Genomic DNA, 20,667 nt, shown 5'->3' with positions numbered 1-20,667 from the left:
ACTCCTTTTCTCCTTAATTACGGCCAGCATCCGCGTGTCCCTGTGCCCATGCCCGTGTCATCCACCGATTCTAGGGTGGCAGACTGGGCAGTGGAGGCACGTGACATCTGGGACCGCACACAGGATGCCATCCGGGCCTCCAAGGAGAGAATGAGGGTTTCGGCTGATACACACCGGCGCCCCGCTCCGGTCTTTGCTCCTGGCGACTTAGTGTGGCTCTCCGCCCGTAACATCAGGCTGCGAGTTGAGTCCACTAAGTTTGCTCCTCGCTACATTGGCCCGTTTAAGGTTCTTGAACAGGTCAACCCTGTGGTCTACCGTTTGGCTATTCCTCCACGCCTTGGTATCACCGATACTTTCCACGTTTCCCTCTTAAAGCCCTTTCATTTGTCCCGGTTTTCCGAGTCATCTGCTGGGACTTCGGGTTCATCCACGGATGAGTTTGAGGTGAATGCTATTGTGGGGTGCAAGGTGGTACGTGGCAAGAAATTTTATCTGGTGGACTGGAAGGGTCACGGCCCAGAGGATAGAACCTGGGAGCCTGTGGAGCACATTCGGGCTCCGCTGCTTATCGCAGCTTTTGAGCGTAGTGAGGCTCAAGGACGGGGGGGCCCTAGGAGGGGGGGTAATGTTAGGCGTTGAGTTTCCTCTGCTGCACAGGGGGAATCTCGATCCGTGTCTGCTGCGGTCTCCCATTCGGTATCGGCCGCAGTGGGCTCTGCTCAGCGGAGACATCGCTCCCAGCGTCTCGCTGGGGCTGATTCGGTGCATAGGGTCACTACTGCCTTTTCTGGCTTTCCTATGGTACCCTGCACTGATCTGCGGCGAGCGAGCCTCTCTGGGACTAAGTCCTTGTTTACTCACACTGAGCATGCCCAGGGCAGGGTCTCCCATTGGAGGTCGAGGGCCACATGTTCGGTCACATGCTCAGGTGCTGCAGTACATTCCATTGGTCCTTCTGGAAGGTCCTGAAAGGGCAAAACATGCTCAGGTACTGCAGCACTTTCCATTGGTCCTTCTGGAAGGTCCTGAAAGGGCTAAAACTTCAGTAGCAGCTTCCTGTGCTGCAACTATATAAACTGCGCATGACCGAACGGCCATGCGCTAGTATCGTCTTATGCTATATGCTTTGCGCCAATGTGGTCATGTGTTTGAATGTGTTCAGGGACCCGGCTGAAATAAGCCCCTAGAATGCTGGCACCTCCGGCGAGGAGATTGTGTTTAAGTGTGTTCAGGGACCCGGCTGAAATAAGCCCCTAGAATGCTGGCATCTCCGGCGAGGAGTTTTGTATGCATGCATGACCACTCACTGCTCACATCTGGGTAGTTGGCCTGTGCCTCTGTGAAAGTCTAACAGGGCACAGAGCTTTCCTCTCGCGGTTACTCTGTGAAGCTAACAGAGTTGGTATATACCGCCATATAGAGCCGCCATTATTTAGCAGCAGGTGCTTTCCTGCACGGTGGATCCCGGGTTGCGAACGCACCAATTCCATTTATTAAATTATATATTTGGTGCGTTCCGCCAACCCTAACACCATGGTCACACACGACCATTACACAGTACACAGCAGGGGCACATTTATAAGATTATCTCAGCACAGGAACTATTTTGTTTGACACATCCAATTATGGAAGTGATTTTTATTTTAAGATCTGTTGATTAAAATTTTATTTTAATATGCAACTTTCAGAACTTCAACTATCTAAAGAGTCTGTGCTGTCCCACATATGCTACAACCTTGGTTCCTTTGTTTACCTGCACACTGTCTACGATATAGCAGCTAAGCTGGGAAAATTAATGGTGTCTCTTTGAAATGAATTAGCACTGAATTACCCACCACATCTGCTACTATGTAGATAGTGTGCACATCAAATTTGGCAGTGCTAATGTTCTTGTGAGGTAAACTTTTACTGTACGTAAACAGCACACAGCTTGATAAGTGACATGTTGAATTCAGTGTTCTAACCCTTACCTTATGCTGTCCTCAGATTATATAGCAAAAACCTGCTGACAAATTCACTTTAAAGGGAACCTGTCACCCCAAAAATCGTGGGTGAGGTAAGCCCACCGGCATCAGGGGCTTATCTGCAGCATTCTGTAATGCTGTAGATAAGCCCCCGATGTTACCTGAAAGAGGAGAAAAAGACGTTAGATTATACTCACCCAGGGGCGGTCCCGCTGCTGGTCAGGTCGGATGGGCGTCTCCGGTCCGCTGCAGCGCCTCCCATCTTCATTACAAGACGTCCTCTTCTGATCTTCAGCCACGGCTCCGGCGCAGGCGTACTTTGCCCTGCCCTCTTGAGGGCAGAGGATAGTACTGCAGTGCGCAGGCGCCGGAAAGGTCAGAGGCCTGGCGCCTGCGCACTGCAGTACTTTGTCTGCCCTCAACAGGGCAGAGCAAAGTACGCCTGCGCCGGAGCCGTGGCTGAAGATCAGAAGATGACGTCTTGTAATGAAGATAGGAGGCGCCGCAGCGAACCGGAGACGCCCATCTGACCTGACCAGCAGCGGGACCGCCCCTGGGTGAGTATAATATAACGTCTTTTTCTCCTCTTTCAGGTAACATCGGGGGCTTATCTACAGCATTACAGAATGCTGTAGATAAGCCCCTGATGCCGGTGGGCTTACGTCACCCGCGATTTTCGGGGTGACAGGTTCCCTTTAAAGCAGATTCCACATGAAATCTGACTAAAAAAGCACTAGAAGTAATATATGCCTTGCAGTGTCCAAATAATTTGCAGTGCATATGTTCAGTTACATTAAGCTTCATTTAACTGACTCAGGATTCAAAAAACCATAATGCGGCTAAAAGAATATCATAATGTCCAAAACAAACAAAAAAATGAATTAAAGCAAAGATTTTTCAGGACAAAAAGTTTGCATTCTGGAGCATCTTCCATTGGCGAAATTCAGTGGGTACACAGATGTCCAGAAGAAATGTGCAAATTCCCTCAGAATGTTTTTACTAGAGGTTTTATCCTTTCTAGTAACTAATTTGTACATGAATCCATTTTTATTATGCTAGTCACTACTCATGGACTAGCCGAGAAGCAGAGTGGTCAAGAGGTCCAAGGTCAAAAGCCAGTTAGGTATGCAAAAAACAAAGCGATATGACCAAGGGATAGTCAGCCGCAAAGTCCCAGGTCTGGTAAATTAAAGGCAAAAGGTGTAATTCAAACATGTTGTCAAAGGGCAAATACAATGTCTGGGAACAAAAGATCAGAATATCACATACAGAGCAAAGAGTAAACACATCACTGAGCTGAAGCTACAATTGGAAATCAACCAACATTGCCAGCCAGTTAAATAGCTGGCAATTATCCAGAAAGTACAACAACTGGAGGAAACCCAAACACTATACTGACAGCCCAATGCCCCTGCTATCCATGTAGCGGTTGATCTGTCATAACCAGATAGCCCAACAAGCACCTGATATCCATTGGGTGGCTGAACTGTAACTCCCAGCACTGACAGACCAGCTCGCCCCTATTATGGGTAGGCTGAGCAGTCACTCACAGTGTCACGAGCACACAGCAAGTGGTGAGATCATAACAATTTTTATCATGGTTGTATTAGCTAATCTTTTGAAGATACAATAGTGGGTGGTCTGTTTTTTTTTTAATTCTTCTTGGACTCACCAAAATGTGGATTTGTTTTGTAATTTGCTGCTGTGTGGATTCAGCAAAATGGTGACCGCTAGCCACCTTTAAAAAGAAACTACTCAAGACGGTGAATTTGAAATATACCTAATTGCTCATCTATAATCAGTGGCAAATCATTCATTTGAAGAATTGTCCATGTAGTCACAGTTTTTTTTCTGGTCCCTGACTCAAAGCAATTTTGCATTTACAGGAAAGATGCAGTCAGATGACACACAGCTTGAAAGTAGCCCAAAATGGGCCAAATGGACAATGGCCAATGATAGATTTTTTGATTAAATAAAAGCACAAGTAGAATAAACGCAAATAACAAATTTTTTTTTTTATTTCTTTTATTTTACTTGGGCTTCTGTTTTTCACTGCACTAAAAGTAAATCTACAGAATTACATTAACTCAGTTATTACTTTGTACGAAGAATGCAACCAAAAGGAGTTAAATGACAAACACAGTTCAATTATTTCCTTTCTTATTTTATGTGTTTTTAATGTTGTAAAATAATTGAGAAATAAATCTTCAAAATCTTTTGAAGCCCAGAATTGCTGATTTACACTGCCATATGATGGATAAATGATGTCATTGATGAAACACCACAGAACAATCAGCAAACATTATCTCATATTTTATTACATCATTGACCTTTGACATTACATCTGTTTATTATATTTTAAGATTACCTTCAGAAAGGGCATAAAATATTCTGTGTATGAAAGTATTCATTGTTATCTATTGGATCAAGAGTCACACACACATAGATTATAACATTAATCATGATAGAGTTATTACCACCTTTTTGGATTGTTCTTGTAAAAACAAGCAATTTAGCAATTTATTATTAATCAAAGCTCCTCTCTCATAGTATCACATTTTATACATATATACATACATATATAGTGTTTACTGTACATTGACAAAGTAACAGGCCAGCTCTGTTGTCCAAAAGCAGTGAGCAAACGTAAGCAGTTCTTACAAATTCTTTTCCACGTAATTCCTCACTGCTGCCCAAATACTTCCCCTTTTATCATATGGTGTATTGCCCTTCTGTCCAATAGTGGTGGCAAAACATGAGCAATGCTTATCAGTTCTTACCCACTAAATTTCTCTCCACTTTTCCAATATGTCAAGGGGACAATCCAGAGCTGCTTTACAGTTACCAAACGTGAGCAGTGCTTACAAGCTCTTTCCCACGAAATGTTTCTCTGTTTTCCCAATATCTCCGTTTTTTATTGTTTACTGCTCTGCTGTTCAGCAGTGGTGATCAAATATGAACAGTTCTTATAAGCTCTTTCCCACTGCATTCCTTTTTTATATCTGAATATATCACTTGCCAGCACTGCTATTAACTGCTATTCTACCTGAGCTTGTAAGCACTGTCTTGAGACTGCCCAACATCTCTTTAGTGTGCGATCAACGCCTGATTCCTTGTAGCTTCATCCTCAACTGCATTTCAGATGTTGCAGAGGCAAAACTGACTTATATAGCAGCATTAAATAAAGTTAAATTGATGAAGCTAATGGCTTGAAATTTTACTCAAGCAGGAGCATTTGCCTACCCATCAACCAGGAAGCTGGGAGGCTGGGAGCGGTGCACTCCCGCTTAAGAAGATAGGGCAAACAATTTAAGGATTGCTGCTTTTTTCATAAGGCTCAGACACATCATAGAAACATGTTAAACTTTTTGATCAGGGTGGCTCCAAGTACCTAGAACACAGTTATGCAATTTTTTGCAACTTTTCCTATAAACATAAATAAAGTTCCTAAAGTGGTTTCTGGGAAGGAACAATTGTTGACCTATCTGTATGATAAGTCACCAATATGAAATTGTTAGTGATATAACATTTAGTACCCCCGCTGGTCAGTTGAATTATGCTCTAGCAGCATCCAGATATAAAAAAGTGTATATGGAGCAGAACACCAGAGTGTCATACAATGTTTAATGGCCACTGTTGAGCAGACATGAGTGAACCTTTTAAGGTTCGCCAAACTTCCTGATGTTTGCCGAACAGTTCCCCGAACATAACTGAACACCACTGAATTGAATGGGAGGCAAAAACAAATACATATACAACACATTCAGGAGGGCCCAAAAGCTGCCAAAACAGCTCAAATTAAGGGCAGACACCAGGAAAAGTGGCATCAATTGACCAATCAATAGCGCTGTAAATAAATAACGAAAATAAAGTGGCTTTCCCTGTATTTTTGATAACCAGCCAGGCAAAACTGACAGCTGCAGGCTGCAACCCTCAGCTGTCAGTGATAGCAAGGCTGATTAGCAAGACCAGAGGGATCCCACACTGTTTTTTAACTTATTTAAATACTAGCTGAAGAGCCCGGCGTTGCCTGGGCATAGTAAATATCTGTGGTTAGTTATAGCACCTCACTTCTCTTATTTTCCCATCACGCCTCTCATTTTCCCAATCACATCTTTCATTTTCCCCCTCACATCTCTCATTTTCTCCCTCACACCTCTCATTTTCTCCCTCACTCCTCTCATTCCCCCCTAACACTTGTCATTTCGACCTCACATCTGTCATTTTCCAATCACTCCACTATTTTCCCTCGCTCCTCTCATTTTGCACTCACACCTTTTCATTTTCACCTCACACCCCTCATTTTCACCTCAGTATATACATGTTTGCATCTCCCTTATATATAGTATACACCTGTATGTCATCTCCTTTATATAGTATATACCTGTATGTCATCTCCCCTGTATATAGTATATACCTGCTGCGTGTCATCTCCCCTGTATATAGTATATACCTGTATGTCATCTTCTATATATAGTATATACCTGTATGTCATCTCCTTCTATATATAGTATATACCTGTATGTCATCTCCTCCTGTATATACTATATATCTGTGTCATCTCCTCCTGTATATAGTATATACCTGTATGTCATCTTCTATATATAGCATATACCTGTATGTCATCTCCTCCTGTATATAGTACATACTTGTAGGTCATCTGCTCCTGTATATAGTATAAACCTCTGTGTCATCTCCTCCTGTATATAGTTTATAACTGTATGTCATCTCCTCCTGTATATAGTATATACTTGTAGGTCATCTCCTCCTCTATATAGTATATACCTGTGTGTCATCTCTCCTGTATATAGTATATATCTGTGTGTCATCTCCTCCTGTATATAATATATACCTGTGTGTCATCTCCTCCTGTATTAGACCTCGTTCACACGTTATTTGCTCAGTATTTTTACCTCAGTATTTGTAAGCTAAATTGGCAGCCTGATAAATCCCCAGCCAACAGGAAGCCCTCCCCCTGGCAGTATATATTAGCTCACACATACACATAATAGACAGGTCATGTGACTGACAGCTGCCGTATTTCCTATATGGTACATTTGTTGCTCTTGTAGTTTGTCTGCTTATTAATCAGATTTTTATTTTTGAAGGATAATACCAGACTTTTGTGTGTTTTAGGGCGAGTTTCGTTTGTCAAGTTGTGTGTGTTGAGTTGCGTGTGGCGACATGCATGTAGCGACTTTTGTGAGATGAGTTTTGTGTGGCAACATGCGTGTAGCAACTTTTTGTGTGTCGAGTTGCATGTGACAGGTTAGTGTAGCAAGTTGTGTGCAGCAAGTTTTGCACATGGCGAGTTTTGCGCATGGCGACTTATATGTGTGGTGCCTTTTGAGTATGTGCAAGTTTTGTGTGAGGCAACTTTTGCATGTGTTGCAACTTTTGTGCATGTGGCAATTTTTCCGCGTGTGCAAGTTTTGCGTGTGGCGAGTTTTCCATGAGGTGAGTTTTGCACTTGTGGCGAGTTTTGCGTGAGCCTAGTTTTTGCATGTGGCGAGTTTTGCGCGTGGTGAGTTTTGAGTGGCGACTTTTGTGTTTCGACTTTTATGTGGCGAGGTTGGTGTATGTGTGGTGAAATGTGTGCTGAGGGTGGTATATGTGTTCAAGCACGTGGTAGTGTGTGGCCCATTTTGTGTGTGTGTTCATATCCCCGTGTGTGGTGAGTATCCCATGTCGGGGCCCCACCTTAGCAACTGTACGGTATATACTCTTTGGCGCCATCGCTCTTGTTCACATCTGGCAGCTGTCAATTTCCCTCCAACACTTTTTCTTTCACTTTTCCCCATTATGTAGATAGGGGCAAAATTGTTTGGTGAATTGGAAAGCGCGGGGTTAAAATCTCACCTCACAACATAGCCTATGATGCTCTCGGGGTCCAGATGTGTGACTGTGCAAAATTTTGTGGCTGTAGCTGCGACGCCTCCAACCCTTTTCCTTTCACTTTTTCCCCATTATGTAGATAGAAGCAAAATTGTTTGGTGAATTGGAAAGCACGGGGTTAAAATTTCACCTCACAACATAGCCTATGATGCTCTCAGGGTCCAGACGTGTGACTGTGCAAAATTTTGTGGCTGTAGCTGCAATGCCTCCAACACTTTTCCTTTCACTTTTTTCCCCATTATGTAGAGAGGGGCAAAATTGTTTGGTGAATTGGAATGCGCGGGGTTAAAATTTCGCCTCACAATATAGCCTATGACGCTCTCGGGGTCCAGACGTGTGACTGTGCAAAATTTTGTGGCTGTAGCTGCGACGGTGCAGATGCCAATCCCGGACATACATACACACACACACATTCAGTCTTTATATATTAGACTAGCTGAAGAGCCCGGCGTTGTCTGGGTATAGTAAAATATCTGTGGTTAGTTATAGCACCTCACTTCTCTTATTTTCCCATCACGCCTCTCATTTTCCCAATCACATCTTTCATTTTCCCCCTCAGATCTCTCATTTTCTCCCTCACTCCTCTCATTCCCCCCTAACACTTGTCATTTCGACCTCACATCTGTCATTTTCCGATCACTCCACTATTTTCCCTCACTCCTCTCATTTTGCACTCACACCTTTTCATTTTCACCTCACACCTCTCATTTTCACCTCAGTATATACATGTTTGTCATCTCCCTTATATATAGTATACACCTGTATGTCATCTCCTGTATATAGTATATACTGTATGTCATCTCCCCTGTATATAGTATGTACATGCTGTGTGTCATCTCCCCTGTATATAGTATATACCTGTATGTCATCTCCTCTTATGTATAGTATATACCTGTATGTCATCTCCTTCTATATATAGTATATACCTGTATGTCATCTCCTCCTGTATATAGTATATACCTGTGTGTCATCTCCCCTGTATATAGTATATATCTGTGTGTCATCTCCTCCTGTATATAGTATATACCTGTATGTCATCTTCTATATATAGCATATACCTGTATGTCATCTCTACTGTATATAGTATATATCTGTGTGTCATCTCCTTTGTATATAGTATATACCTGTGTGTCATCTCCTCCTGTATTAGACCTAGTTCACATGTTATTTGCTCAGTATTTTTACATCAGTATTTGTAAGCTAAATTGGCAGCTTGATAAATCCCCAGCCATCAGGAAGCCCTCCCCCTGGCAGTATATATTAGCTCACACATACACATAATAGACAGATCATGTGACTGACAGCTGCCGTATTTCCTATATGGTACATTTGTTGCTCTTGTAGTTTGTCTGCTTCTTAATCAGATTTTTATTTTTGAAGGATAATACCAGACTTGTGTGTGTTTTAGGGCGAGTTTCGTTTGTCAAGTTGTGTGTGTCGAGTTGCATGTAGCGACTTGCATGTAGCGACTTTTGTGAGATGAGTTTTGTGTGGCAACATGCGTGTAGCAACTTTTTGTGTGTTGAGTTGCATGTGACAGGTTAGTGTAGCAAGTTGTGTGCAGCAAGTTTTGCGCATGGCGAGTTTTGCACGTGGCGAGTTTTATGTGTGGTGCCTTTTGAGTATGTGCAAGTTTTGTGTGAGGCAACTTTTGCATGTGTTGCAACTTTTGTGCATGTGGCAATTTTTCCGCGTTTGCAAGTTTTGCATGTGGCGAGTTTTCCATGAGGTGAGTTTTGCACTTGTTGTGAGTTTTGCGTGAGCCTAGTTTTTGCATGTAACGAGTTTTGCGCGTGGTGAGTTTTGAGCGGCGACTTTTGTGTTTCGACTTTTATGTGGCGAGTTTGGTGTATGTGTGGTGAAATGTGTGCTGAGGGTGATATGTGTTCAAGCACGTGGTAGTGTGTGGCGCATTTTGTGTGTGTGTTCATATCCTTGTGTGTGGTGAGTATCCCATGTCGGGGCCCCACCTTAGCAACTGTATGGTATATACTCTTTGGCGCCATCGCTCTCATTCTTTAAGTCCCCCTTGTTCACATCTGGCAGATGTCAATTTGCCTCCAACACTTTTCCTTTCACTTTTCCCCATTATGTAGATAGGGGCAAAATTGTTTGGTGAATTGGAAAGCGCGGGGTTAAAATTCCACATCACAACATAGCCTATGACGCTCTCAGGGTCCAGACTTGTGACTGTGCAAAATTTTGTGGCTGTAGCTGCGACGCCAACAACACTTTTCCTTTCACTTTTTTCCCCATTATGTAGATAGGGGCAAAATTTTTTGGTGAATTGGAACACGCGGGGTTAAAATTTCGCCTCACAACATAGCCTATGACGCTCTCGGGGTCCAGACGTGTGACTGTGCAAAATTTTGTGGCTGTAGCTGCGACGGTGCAGATGCCAATCCCGGACATACATACACACACACATACACACATTCAGCTTTATATATTAGATTTTAAAAATGGAGTGGGTCCGCTTCATTTTTGACAACCAGAAAAGCTAAAGCTGACAGCTAAGGGCTGCTATTCTCTGGCTGGTAAGGGGCCAGATATTGGCCTCAACCTAAAAATAGCAGCCCGCAACTCCCCTGAAATTTTGGCACTTTGCCTGGCTCTTCCCACTTTCCCTGTGGCAGTGGCAAGTGGGGTCCATATTTGTGGGGTTGATGTCACACCTTTGTATTGTTCGTGACATCAAGTCCGTGGCTTAGTATCGGAGAGGTGTCAATAACATGCCTATCCATTAGTAATCCTATAGTTGTATTAAAAAACACACATAGAATAAATTCCTTTATTATAATGAAACAGAGTCCTTTATAGACTCTAAATTAAACAATACTCACATCATCAATCAGACCACTGAAGCCAATGTCCCCTGCAAATGAATTAAAATAATAAACAATATTCCTCACTAATGTGACAGCTCTACCCTGCTGCTGTCAACACAATGATAAGAGCATGTAATCACTGCGGCAGTGTATAGTGCAGAACTACAGTGAGAAATATCACAGGATTTCACCAGCTGATGAACCCCAGTGATCTAATTTATGGCACGTCTGCTGCATGAGAGCTTTCTCACTCAGCGATGCTGTAAGTGAGATCACCAGTGAACTTTCTTACCTAGCTCAGCTCTACACACTGCAGGAGTAATAACACAATTTCTGCCAATGTGGGGCTGGCTGCTGGGTAGGGCAGTCGCATCAGCTGATGTGACTGCTCTACAAGTTATGCAAATCGTCGAGGGACAATATGGAAAACGGCAAATAGCTGATGGATATGGAGGTTTATTTTTTTATTTTCCACGTGACATGAGCATCGGGGATATTTGTGTTTTGTTGTTTTTTTACAAAATATAAAGGGAGTAGGTGTAAGTTGAGTTTATACTGTGTTTTTATTTTTATTTCAACATGTATTTCTTTATTTTAACTTTTTTTCTTTACTTTGAGCACAAGTGCTGATGACTATGCCCATCATCCGCTGCCTGCTCCAGCTGTTATCATCGACAGCAGGCATAGGCTGATAGTAGTAGCAGTCTCTCATCAGCTGATGTCTGTGACCTGCAGTACGTCTTTTACCACAGGTCACAGCTGACATCTGACAGTGTGACCCCACAGCACTGTGATGGATGATAACGATCTTACTGGCAGTTACATTACCATCATTCAGACACATTGTGTGCCTGTGTACACAACCTTAGTGGAAACTATACAGCTCTGGCAAAAATTAAGAGACCACTGAAAAATGTTCAGTTTGTCTGATTTTTCTCCTTATAGGTATATTTTTGAGCGAAATGTAAATTGTTCATTTAATCTATAAATTTCTGACAACATGTCTCTGAATTTCCAAGCAATAAATTTTGTATTTCTTTTCTGAGGATAAATGGTCAAAATAAAAAAAACAGTGCTTTCAGACCTCAAATAATGCAAATAAAACAAGTTCATAATCATTTAGAAACAACAATACCAATGTTTTAACTCAAGAAGAGTTCAGAAATCAATAGTGCGTGGAATAACCATGATTTTTAATCACAGCTTTCATGCATCTTGGCATGCCTTCCACGAGTCTTTTACACTGCTTCTGGTGCAAAAATTTAAGCAGTTCTTCTTTGTTTGATGGCTTGTGACTCCATCATCCTCTTGATTACATTCCAGAGGTTTTCAATGGGGTTCATGTCTTTAGATTGGGCTGCCCATGACAGGATGTTGATGTGGTGGTCACTTAATTTTTGCCAGAGCTGTATCACTTTCTGAACTTTGGCTGAATTTGATGAAAATGCTCAGGAATCCAAACACAAATCCGTTTGTGCAATGTCCGTGCTGACTTTGAGTTTGGTGATCATTTTTGGAACAAGTTCAATTATCTCTACTGATTACTACTGCTGTTTATATACCATGACTTACATTAAGCCACTGATAATGCAAATTTCAGCTGTTGCGTGGGGCTGTTGGACCAATTTTATATTGATAGTATATCCTTTGGATAGTTCATCTATTGCTTTGTCCCTAACAATCATTTTAAGAACTTTTCCACCCGAAACTTTAAACATGACAGTATATTATATAATTAGAAGTTAAAGAAGTTTCTAAACTGTAACAATATTGAGAAATTACTTTTTTTTTACATGTGGGTAAACAATGTTCCTAATAGAGCCCTGATAAACCGTAAACCTTAACCTATATTTTACACAAGATAATAATATAACTCCCCTGAGAAAAGTGTGCTCTCAGGCATTTTATTAAATCATGGACATTACAAAATATTAAAATATACAATGGCATGTAAAAGTTTGGGCACACCTGGTCAAAATGACTGTTATTGTGAACAGTTAAACAAGTTAAAGAGGAAATGATCTCTAAAAGGCTTAAAGTTTAAAATAACACATTTCCTTTCTATTTTAGGAGATATATATATATATATATATATATATATAAACACACATCTATGGCAAAAATTAAGAGACCACCACATCAAAACCCTGTCATGTGCAACCCAATCTCTAGACCTGAACACCAATGAAAACCTCTGGAATGTTATCAAGAGGATGATGGATAGTCACAAGCCATCAAACTAAGAAGAACTGCTTACATTTTTGCGTCGGAAGCAGTGTGAAAGACTAGTGCAAAGCATGCCAAGACGCATGAAAGCTGTGATTAAAAATCATGGTTATTCCACAAAATATTGATTTCTGAACTCTTCCTGAGTTAAAACATTAGTATTGTTGTTTCTAAATGATTATGAACCTGTTTTCTTTGCATTTTTTGAGGTCTGAAAGCACTGTTTTTTTTATTATGATTATTTCTCCTTTACAGAAAAAAAAATGTATTGCTTGGAAATTTGGAGACATGTTGTCAGAAGTTTATAAAATAAAGGAGCAATTTACATTTTACTCAAAAATATACCTATAAAGAGAAAAATCCGAAAAACTGAGCATTTTGCAGTGGTCTCTTAGTTTTTGCCAGAGTTATATATGTATATATATATATATATATATATATATATATATACAGTGGGGCAAAAAAGTATTTAGTCAGTCAGCAATAGTGCAAGTTCCACCACTTAAAAAGATGAGAGGCGTCTGTAATTTACATCATAGGTAGACCTCAACTATGGGAGACAAACTGAGAAAAAAAAAATCCAGAAAATCACATTGTCTGTTTTTTTATCATTTCTTTTGCATATTATGGTGGAAAATAAGTATTTGGTCAGAAACAAACAATCAAGATTTCTGGCTCTCACAGACCTGTAACTTCTTCTTTAAGAGTCTCCTCTTTCCTCCACTCATTACCTGTAGTAATGGCACCTGTTTAAACTTGTTATCAGTATAAAAAGACACCTGTGCACACCCTCAAACAGTCTGACTCCAAACTCCACTATGGTGAAGACCAAAGAGCTGTCAAAGGACACCAGAAACAAAATTGTAGCCCTGCACCAGGCTGGGAAGACTGAATCTGCAATAGCCAACCAGCTTGGAGTGAAGAAATCAACAGTGGGAGCAATAATTAGAAAATGGAAGACATACAAGACCACTGATAATCTCCCTCGATCTGGGGCTCCACGCAGATTCCCACCCCGTGGGGTCAGAATGATCACAAGAACTGTGAGCAAAAATCCCAGAACCACGAGGGCGGACCTAGTGAATGAACTGCAGAGAGCTGGGACCAATGTAACAAGGCCTACCATAAGTAACACACTACGCCACCATGGACTCAGATCCTGCAGTGCCAGACGTGTCCCACTGCTTAAGCCAGTACATGTCCGGGCCCATCTGAAGTTTGCTAGAGAGCATTTGGATGATCCAGAGGAGTTTTGGGAGAATGTCCTATGGTCCGATGAAACCAAACTGGAACTGTTTGGTAGAAACACAACTTGTCGTGTTTGGAGGAAAAAGAATACTGAGTTGCATCCATCAAACACCATACCTACTGTAAAGCATGGTGGTGGAAACATCATGCTTTGGGGCTGTTTCTCTGCAAAGGGGCCAGGACGACTGATCCGGGTACATGAAAGAATGAATGGGGCCATGTATCGTGAGATTTTGAGTGCAAACCTCCTTCCATCAGCAAGGGCATTGAAGATGAAACGTGGCTGGGTCTTTCAACATGACAATGATTCAAAGCACACCGCCAGGGCAACGAAGGAGTGGCTTCGTAAGAAGCATTTCAAGGTCCTGGAGTGGCCTAGCCAGTCTCCAGATCTCAACCCTATAGAAAACCTTTGGAGGGAGTTGAAAGTCCGTGTTGCCAAGCGAAAAGCCAAAAACATCACTGCTCTAGAGGAGATCTGCATGGAGGAATGGGCCAACATACCAACAACAGTGTGTGGCAACCTTGTGAAGACTTACAGAAAACGTTTGACCTCTGTCATTGCCATCAAAGGATATATTACAAAGTATTGAGATGAAATTTTGTTTCTGACCAAATACTTATTTTCCACCATAATATGCAAATAAAATGTTAAAAAAACAGACAATGTGATTTTCTGGATTTTTTTTTCTCAGTTTGTCTCCCATAGTTGAGGTCTACCTATGATGTAAATTACAGACACCTCTCATCTTTTTAAGTGGTGGAACTTGCACTATTGCTTACTGACTAAATACTTTTTTGCCCCACTGTATATATATATATATATATATATTTGGGCACTCTGCATAGTTAGTATCTAATAGCACCCTTTTTGAAAGTATCACAACTTTTTTCAAACGCTTTTTGTTGCCAGCCAAGTGTCTTTCAGTTTTTGTTTGAGGGATTTTCATCTATTCTTGGAGAATGTTTCCAGTTCTGTGAGGTTCCTGTGACATCTTAAATGCACAGCTATTTTGAGGCCTAGCCACAGATTTCCAATGATGTTCAGATCATGACCATTGTAAAACCTTCACATTGCATCTGTTGAGGTAGCCTATTGTGGATGTTGACCTGTGTTTAGGATCATTATCCATTTGTAGAAGCCACCTTTTTTCATAATTAGCTTTTTTACAGATAAGGTTATGTTTGCATCCATAATTTGTTGAAGTTTTATTGAATCCATTTTGCCCTATACCTGTGAAATGTTTCCCGTACCATTGGCTGCAACATATCCCCAAAGCATGATTGATCCACCCCTATGCTTAATGATTGGCAAGATCTTCATTTCCTGAAATTCTGTGTCCTTTTTACTCCACACATATCTTTGATCATTGTGGCCAAAGATTTCTACTTTAGCCTCATCAGTCCACAGGACTTGTTTCCAAAATGCATATTGAGATATTCTTTTGCATACATATAATGCTGAGTTTTACGGTGAGTATGCAGGAGAGGTTTTCTTCTGATGACGCTTGCATGCAGGCAATATCTGTGCAGGTGTCTGAACAATGTACCACAACTCTGGTAAATTTTTATGAAGTTCTTTTGCAGTCAAGCAGGGGTTCTGATTTGCCTCTTTAGTAATTCTATGAGCAGCTCTCAATAAAATTTTGCTTTTTCTTCCAGACCTTATCTTGACCTCCACTGTTCCTGTTAACTGCCATTTCTTGTCTTTACATATTGAACTGTGGAAATAGCAACATGAAAATGGTTTGCAATTTTCTTATAGCCTTCTCCTGCTTTGTGGGGCTCCACCATTTTTTTCTTCAGAGTGCTAGGCAGCTGCTTAGAAGAACCCATGGCTGCTGTTTTTTGGTACAAGTATAGTGGAGGCTGTTTTTTTTAAACTTTGAAATTTGCATCAACTGGCCTTTCCTAACAATGATAGTGAAAAAGCCATAACCCTAACAGGCTAAATAAGGTCTGATGCCTGGGTCAAAGTTATCCGAGCACACAAATATCCAAAGGTTCCCTAACTTTTACATCCTTTTTTAATAAAAAAAATGACTGTATATATAGTTTTGTTTGCCTAAAATACAAAGGAAATGTGTCATCTTTAACGTTAGGCCTTTTAGAAGTAATTTATTTGTCAATTTGCTTAACACCTTTCTGCCATTAGACGTACTATTCCATCCATGTAGGGTGGGCCTTACTTCCCAAGGACGGAATAGTACGTCCACTGCGATCAGCCGCGCTCACGGGGGAGCGCGGCCGATCGCGGCTGGGTGTCAGCTGACTGTCTCAACTGACATCCGGCACTATGTGCCAGGAGCAGTCACGGACCGCCCCGGCACATTAATCATGTTTGATCGCTTATTGCTCTCAAAATGTGGTAACGCAAAAAATATTTTTTGCAATAAAAAGCGTCTTTTAGTGTGTGACAGCTGCCAATCATAAAAATCCGCTAGAAAACCCACTATAAATAGTAAATCAAACCCCTTTTCATCACCCCCTTGGTTAGGGAAAAATTAAAAAATTAAAAAAATGCATTTATTTCCATTTTCCCATTAGGGTTAGGGTTAGAGCTAGGGGTAGGGCTAGGGTTAGGGCTAGGGTTAGGGTTGGGGCTAGGGTTAGGGCTACATTTAGGGTGGGGGCTAAAGTTAGGGTTAGGGTTGGGGATAAAGTTAGGGTTGGGGCTAAAGTTAGGGTTAGGGTTTGGATTACATTTATGGTTGGGAATAGGGTTGGGATTAGGGTTAGGGGTGTGTCAGGGTTGGGGGTGTGGTTAGGGTTACTGTTGAGATTAGGGTTAGGGGTGTGTTTGGATTAGGATTTCAGTTATAATTGGGGGGTTTTCACTGTTTAGGCACATCAGGGGCTCTCCAAACGCAACATGGTGTCCGATCTCAATTCCAGCCAATTCTGCATTGAAAAAGCAAAACAGTGCTCCTTCCCTTCCGAGCTCTACTGTGCACCCAAACAGGGGTTTACCCCAACATATGGGGTATCAGCGTACTCAGGACACATTGGACAACAACTTTTGGTGTCCAATTTCTCCTGTTACCCTTGGGAAAATACAAAACTGGGGGCTAAAAAATAATATAAACTGTAGTGAAACACTTTGGGGTTCTAAGTTCTCACAACACATCTAGATAAGTTCTGTGGGGGGTCTAGTTTCCAATATGGGGTCATTTGTGGGGGTTCAATTTCAACTGTTACCCTTGGAAAAATACAAAACTGGGGGCTAAAAAATAATTTTTGTGGAAAAAAAAAGAATTTTTTATTTTCACGGCTCTGGATTATAAACTGTAGTGAAACATTTGGGGGTTCAAAGTTCTCACAACACATCTAGATAAGTTCCTTGGGGGTCTAGTTTCCAATATGGGGTCACTTGTGGGGGGTTTCTACTGTTTAGGTATATTAGGGGCTCTGCAAAGGCAATGTGATGCCTGCAGACCATTCCATCTAAGTCTGCATTCCAAATGGCGCTCCTTCCCTTCCGAGCTCTCCCATGTGCCCAAACGGTGGTTCCTCCCCCACAAATAGGGTATCAGCGTACTCGGGACAAATTGGACAACATTTGGGGTCCAATTTCTCCTGCTACCCTTGGGAAAATACAAAACTAGGGGCTAAAAAATATTTTTTGTTGGAATAAAATAAATTTTTATTTTTACGGCTCTGCGTTATAAACTGTAGTGAAAAAATTGGGGGTTCAAAGCTCTCACAACACATCTAGATGAGTTCCTTAGGGGGTCTACTTTCCAAAATGGTGTCACTTGTGGGGGGTTTCAATGTTTAGGCACATCAGTGGCTCTCCAAACGCAACATGGCGTCCCATCTCAATTCCAGTCAATTTTGCATTGAAAAGTCAAATGGCGCTCCTTCCATTCCAAGCTCTGCCATGCGCCCATACAGTGGTTTACCCCCACATATGGGGTATCTGCACACTCAGCACAAATTGTACAACAACTTCTGGGATCCAATTTCTTCTCTTACCCTTGGGAAAATAAAAAATCGGGGGAAAAGATCATTTTTGTGAAAAAATATGACTTTTTATTTTTACGGCTCTGCATTATAAACTTCTGTGAAGCACTTGGTGGGTCAAAGTGCTCACCACACATCTAGATAAATTCCTTCGGGGTCTACTTTCTAAAATGGGGTCACTTGTGGGGGGTTTCAATGTTTAGGCACATCAGTGGCTCTCCAAGCACAACATGGCGTCCCATCTCAATTCCAGTCAATTTTGCATTGAAAAGTCAAATGGCGCTCTGTTGTGAATTCTGTGGCAGAGCTCCCTCCTGTGGTCACAAGTGGTACTTCGGCTGATTCTCTCTGGGAGCTTCCGTTTGTGGAGGAAACTGGTACTGCTGCTTCTGAGTTTCCTCCCTCAGGTGATCTGGTGAGGTCGTTAGGTGCTTCTCTACTTAACCCCACCTAATGCTTTGATTCATGCTTCCTGTCAATGTTCCAGTGTTGGACTTGTGTTTCTCTGGATCATTCCTGTGGCCTGCTGCTCTGCATAGCTAAGTGCTTCATTGCTATTTGTTGCTATTTTTTCTGTCCAGCTTGTCTATTTGTTTTGCTGGAAGCTCTGGGACGCAAAGGGTGTACCTCCGTGCCGTTAGTTCGGTACGGAGGGTCTTTTTGCCCCTTTGCGTGGTTTTCTTTAGGGTTTTGTGTAGACCGCAAAGTTATCTTTCCTATCCTCGTTCTGTCTAGAATATCGGGCCTCACTTTGCTGAATCTATTTCATCCCTACGTTTGTCTTTTCATCTTACTCACAGTCATTATATGTGGGGGGCTGCCTTTTCCTTTGGGGTATTTCTCTGAGGCAAGGTAGGCTTATTTTTTCTATCTTCAGGCTAGTTAGTTTCTCAGGCTGTGCCGAGTTGCATAGGTAGCGTTAGGCGCAATCCACGGCTGCCTCTAGTTGTGTTTGGAGAGGATCAGTGATTGCGGTCTGCAGAGTTCCCACGTCTCAGAGCTCGTTCTATTATTTTGGGTTATTGTCAGATCACTGTATGTGCTCTGACCTCCATGTCCATTGTGATACTGAATTGCCTTTCATAACAGTACAGGAAGCCAAAAGTACTAATGATTCTCAATAGAGGGAAAAAAGTAGTTCTGAGACCATTTTTTTTTCTTGGCTTTGTGTTTTGTCTTTTTTTCCCCCTAGACATTTGGGTGGTTCAGTACACAGGTGTAGCGATGGACATTAGAAGTCTGCCTTCATTTGTGGATCAGCTCTCGGCAAGAGTACAAAAGATTCAAGACACTATTGATCAGAAATCTATGTTAGAACCAAGAATTCCTATTCCTGATTTGTTTTTTGGAGATAGAACTAAGTTTCTGAGTTTCAAAAATAATTGTAAGTTATTTCTGGCCTTGAAACCTCGTTCCTCTGGTGATCCAGTTCAACAGGTTTTGATTATTATTTCTTTTTTGCGCGGCGACCCTCAGGACTGGGCATTCTCTCTTGCACCACGAGATCCTGCATTGAGTAATATCAATGCGTTTTTCCTGGCGCTTGGATTGCTGTACGATGAGCCTAATTCAGTGGATCAGGCAGAAAAGAATTTGCTGGCTCTTTGTCAGGGTCAGGATGAGATAGAGGTATATTGCCAGAAATTTAGAAAATGGTCAGTGCTGACTCAATGGAATGAATCTGCGCTGGCAGCTATGTTCAGAAAGGGTCTCTCTGAAGCCCTTAAGGATGTCATGGTGGGATTTCCTATGCCTGCTGGTTTGAATGAGTCTATGTCTTTGGCTATTCAGATCGGTCGACGCTTGCGTGAGCGTAAATCTGTGCACCATTTGGCGGTATTACCTGAGCTTAAACCTGAGCCTATGCAGTGCGATAGGACTTTGACCAGAGTTGAACGGCAAGAACACAGACGTCTGAATGGGCTGTGTTTCTACTGTGGTGATTCCACTCATGCTATCTCTGATTGTCCTAAGCGCACTAAGCGGTTCGCTAGGTCTGCCACCATTGGTACGGTACAGTCAAAATTTCTTCTGTCCGTTACCTTGATCTGCTCTTTGTCATCATATTCTGTCATGGCGTTTGTGGATTCAGGCGCTGCTCTGAATTTGATGGACTTGGAATATGCTAAGCGTTGTGGGTTTTTCTTGGAGCCCTTGCAGTGTCCTATTCCATTGAGAGGTATTGATGCTACGCCTTTGGCCAAGAATAAGCCTCAATACTGGACCCAGCTGACCATGTGCATGGCTCCTGCACATCAGGAGGATATTCGCTCTCTGGTGTTGCATAATCTGCATGATGTGGTCGTGTTGGGGTTGCCATGGCTACAACCCCATAATCCAGTATTGGATTGGAAATCCATGTCGGTGTCCAGCTGGGGTTGTCAGGGGGTACATGGTGATGTTCCATTTTTGTCAATTTCGTCATCCACCCCTTCTGAGGTTCCAGAGTTCTTGTCTGATTACCGGGATGTATTTGATGAGCCCAAGTTCGATGCCCTACCTCCGCATAGGGATTGTGATTGTGCTATCAATTTGATTCC

General features: G+C 42.0%; 1 long non-coding RNA gene across 1 annotated transcript in view; it reads left to right on the top strand.

Annotated features, from left to right (window-relative positions):
• LOC138676035 (uncharacterized) overlaps nt 1–20,667 on the top strand; it is a 2,127,350-nt gene that overhangs the window by 37,630 nt on the left and 2,069,053 nt on the right. The gene's annotated exons all lie outside the window — the stretch shown is intronic.

This window comes from Ranitomeya imitator, chromosome 1, assembly GCF_032444005.1.
Source record: "Ranitomeya imitator isolate aRanImi1 chromosome 1, aRanImi1.pri, whole genome shotgun sequence".
NCBI classification, from domain to species: domain Eukaryota; kingdom Metazoa; phylum Chordata; class Amphibia; order Anura; family Dendrobatidae; genus Ranitomeya; species Ranitomeya imitator.
This window is presented reverse-complemented; position numbering and strand designations above follow the sequence as displayed.